The sequence below is a fragment of the Rhinopithecus roxellana genome, chromosome 2 (assembly GCF_007565055.1).
Source record: "Rhinopithecus roxellana isolate Shanxi Qingling chromosome 2, ASM756505v1, whole genome shotgun sequence".
In the NCBI taxonomy this organism is placed as follows: domain Eukaryota; kingdom Metazoa; phylum Chordata; class Mammalia; order Primates; family Cercopithecidae; genus Rhinopithecus; species Rhinopithecus roxellana.
This window is the reverse complement of record NC_044550.1, coordinates 3,805,358-3,809,615: the sequence shown is the minus strand read 5'-3', so window position 1 is coordinate 3,809,615 and position 4,258 is coordinate 3,805,358. Positions and strand designations below refer to the sequence as shown.

At 42.7% G+C, this 4,258-nt stretch overlaps 1 pseudogene across 1 annotated transcript; it reads right to left on the bottom strand.

Annotated features, from left to right (window-relative positions):
• Window positions 1-226: 226 nt before the first annotated feature.
• LOC104664281 lies at window positions 227-1,798 on the bottom strand (annotated as a pseudogene). The gene has a single exon (XR_748246.2). The product of XR_748246.2 is annotated as a keratin, type II cytoskeletal 8 pseudogene (transcript).
• Window positions 1,799-4,258: the final 2,460 nt, after the last annotated feature.

Here is a 4,258-nt window from a genome sequence, read left to right as displayed (position 1 = left end):
TGACTGAACTTTATTTCACCATCATTTATAACTTTTTTTTTTTTTTTTTTTTTTTTTTTTTTTGGCAGAGCTAGCTGAGGTTTTATTTTGGACCAAAAAAAGAAGCAATTGAATTGTTTTATAGCTGGAGGCATGGGCAAGGGGGGGGTCCCCACGTAGTAAACTCCCCTGTGGGTGGGCTGAGGGCCCTCAGGTGGTCTCCTGTTCCCAGTGGTACCCTACATAGTGATCTCCCTCCCAGGCTCTGGGGCAGCACAGGAGGGGCAGGCTGGGAGGGGGTGCCGCAGCTGTTCACTTGGGCAGGACGTCAGAGGACTCGGACACCAGCTTCCCATCGCGTGTCTCATCTTCTTCACAACCACGGCCCTGGAGGAGCTGGTGCGGCTGAAGGAGCTGGAGCCCGCGCCAGAGCCAAAGCTGGAGCCCAGGCCGTAGCTGAGGCCGGGGCTTGTGAGGCCCCCATAGGCCGAGCTCAGACCACCTGCATAGCCGCTGGTGGTCTTCGTATGAATACTCATGTTCTGCATCCCGGACTCCAGCCGGCTCTCCTCGCCCTCCAGCAGCTTCCTGTAGGTGGCGATCTCAATGTCCAGGGCCAGCTTGACGTTCATCAGCTCCTGGTACTCACGCAGCTGCCGCGCCATGTCTTGCTTGGCCCGCTGCAGGGCGGCCTCCAGCTCGGACAACTTGGCGTTGGCATCCTTAATGGCCAGCTCTCCACGCTGCTCGGCATCTGCAATGGCGGCCTCCAGGGAAGCCCAATGGCCTTTGAGGCTCTCAATCTCAGCCTGAAGCCGGCTGATGTTCCGGTTCATCTCGGAGATCTCAGTCTTGGTGCGCCGCAGGTCATCCCCGTGCTTCCCAGCCAGGCTCTGCAGCTCCTCATACTTGATCTGGTACATGCTCTCAGCCTCAGCCCGGCTGCGGTTGGCAATCTCCTGGTACTGTGCCTTGACCTCAGTGATGACGCTGTCCATGTCCAGGGAGCGGCTGTTGTCCATGGACAGCACCACAGATGTGTCCGAGATCTGGGACTGCAGCTCCCGGATCTCCTCTTCGTACAGTTGCCTGAGGAAGTTGATCTCATCAGTCAGCCCTTCCAGGCGAGACTCCAGCTCTACCTTGTTCATGTAAGCTTCATCCACGTCCTTCTTGATGAGGACAAATTCATTCTCCATCTCTGTACGTTTATTGATCTCATCCTCATACTTATTCTTGAAGTCCTCCACCAGCCCCTGCATGTTGCCAAGCTCTGCCTCCAGCTTCAGCTTCTCCTGGCCCAGAGCCTCCAGCTGCCGCCTAAGGTTGTTGATGTAACTCTCGAACATGTTGTCCATGTTGCTCCGAGCCGTCTTCTGCTGCTGCAGGAGGCTCCACTTGGTCTCCAGCATCTTGTTCTGCTGCTCCAGGAACCGTACCTTGTCTATGAAGGAGGCAAACTTGTTGTTGAGGGTCTTGATCTGCTCCTTCTCCTGGGTGCGCACGGCCTGGATGTTGGGGTCCACCTCCAGGTTAAGGGGGCTCAGCAGGCTCTGGTTGACCGTGACTGCGGTGATGCCTCCCATGCCGCTGGCCCCACCATAGCCGCCGCCCAGGCCACCCTGAAAGCTGCTGCTTCCCACTCGGGAGAAGCTCGAGGAGCTGATGCGGGCACCAGGCCCACTCGTGTAGGAGCGGCTGCTGAAGGCCCGGGGGCCAGAGGTGGACACCTTGTAGGACTTCTGGGTCACCCTGATGGACATGGTGGAGGCAGGAGTGGAGGCAGATGGGCCGAACCAGGAGGAGATCCTAGAAGGAGCGGAGATCCATTTATAACATTTTGACTAAGGATATATGTCCTCTGTATTCTAACTCAGAAAGCCAGGTATATAGCCTCTCACCCCTGCCCTGGCTTTAAAGTGTATCTTATAAAGTTACAAGAATAGTTTCTGTGCCTGAGAACGAAGGTTCTAAGCAGCAGGAGCTGGGTAGATAGATACTCTTGTAATACAGCATATTAACTCCCACAGAGAAGCCAATAAATAAAGGTAGGGGGGCTTGAAATGAGGATGATGTCTTGCATACCTGCAGGTAGAGTTTAAGAGACACCAGGATTTAGGCATATGGTTAACTTCTATTTTATTCACATGCTATGTATATCAAAGTCTTGCCAAGAACATATTTCAGGCAGGAAGGAGTTAATGCCCTTGGAGGAAGGATAGAATACATATCAGAGAAGATGTGTGATGGTATTAGGATATTTTTAAGTTTCATAACTTATGGGAAATCAGCACTTATAATTTCAGCTACCCGCAGCACCTAATTAATTCATTTATAAGAGAATATCTGGAAGACAGCATAACCTTACTTTTAGATGAAGTCAATGTCCCTGCTCACTGTTAGTGGAACAAAAATAAATTCTAGTCCTCTTCTATCTCCAAAATCTTGTGACAGTGTCTCTCTTTGACAGACTCTAAATTAGAACTCAGATAGGAAGTGAGTCTGAAAAATGTGATTTCTAGAATTCTAGCCCCAGAGATACAGGAGAAAAATTAGAGTTGGATACATTGCTGAGTATTAATAGATATTACCTAATTGTCTAAACCATATAATAGGATAACAGTATATATATACACACACACATATACTGTTACATATATACAGTATATATAACATATATAACATACATATATGCACATATATACACATATGTATATATGTATGTTATATACATATAAATACATGTATACATATATGTATATATACACACAAGTATGGATATATGTATATATGTATGTTATATGTTATATATGTACATATATATGTTAGTATAACAATATAATAGTACTGTTCTTTCTTCTCCTAGATTAAGAGACTGGGATGATTTTTAGAATGGGTATTCATAGTGTATCCCCACTAGTACCAAAGAATCTCTATTTAGGAGCTATACTGTTAAACCCCAAAGTAATCTTTACTCATACTAAATTTTAAGAGCCACTGCCCTACAAGAATGAAATTCTTGCAGGCTCTGAATGAAAAACTAATTGTGCAATGAAGTCTGGATTCAAAAGTCTAATCATATATGTACTTATAGGTATACATAAGTATACACTTGAATTTTCAGTGAAACTTATCAAATTAGCAAAATTACTACAATGGCTTTAGACCTAATAGTGGATAATTTAAAAACACATTACAAAAATGTGAAAGACAATTAAATAAACATTTTGGCATAAAGAGCAAAATGATGATTTTATAAGAGTAATTTTATAGTTTATTCTTAAAAGTTGTGATTCTTTTCATGTTTCTATAGTAAAGCAGCAATTAAGGATCTTCTCTACAGGTATTTTAATGAGTCTAAATGGGAATGACAACAAGTTTTAAAAAACTGTATCTTTTATTTCTAAGGTAGATTGAATTACATTTTAATTACTTATCTTGTTTATAATGTAAATTATATTCATCGTATAATTAGCATCATAAGATACATGACACAATCTAATATTTTGGTTGATTTAGGAAAAAGAAGCAGACAATATTCAGTTAAATTCTCTTAATATTAGAGCTATTTCAGATCAAGTTAGATTTGGCTTGAAAGAACTATGTCTCCAAGGAAACTTAACCTTATTCTCTTTCTAAATCTATAAATACTTTCTGGGAGTTACCTCCTTTACTCTCAGAGGCTTCTAATGACTTTATAGCAACTGGTGAAAAATTTAACCAAAGCATTTTTAGCTCATTTTTCTTCAGTCTAAAATTTCCACTACAGGATGAACTTTTTATTAATTTATGTTTCTTCTTTTAACCCTCATCCCTACCCTATCAACAAATTCACCTGATTATTTCTTATTCTACCTGCACTAGCCTATAATCAGAAGTATTCTTCCTTGATACGCTCAGTGTTCCAGCCTCTTTTGGGTCAATGCCACCTTAGCTGATATATACTCATTCTTCCAAAATTCACTATACCTTCAAGCAACAGGACAAACTTTTTCTATTTAGGGAAGAACTACAAGACTGATAACCTGACAAAGTAATTACAGTAAAACTCTATTACAAAGCACTTCGCTATTTCACAGATTCGATTATACCTTGGGTCAAACCATGACCACTGTGTACATTGTACTTCTCCCTTAATATAACGAGAAAAAAGCCTATAAGGTAGGTTTTATCTTCTGACATCAGCGTTATTACAGTGCTCTCTTTTGTTTCATTGATTCATGTTACTGGATAAAAAATTACTTTCTATGCAATTTTCAAGGACGAGTAGATAAAACGT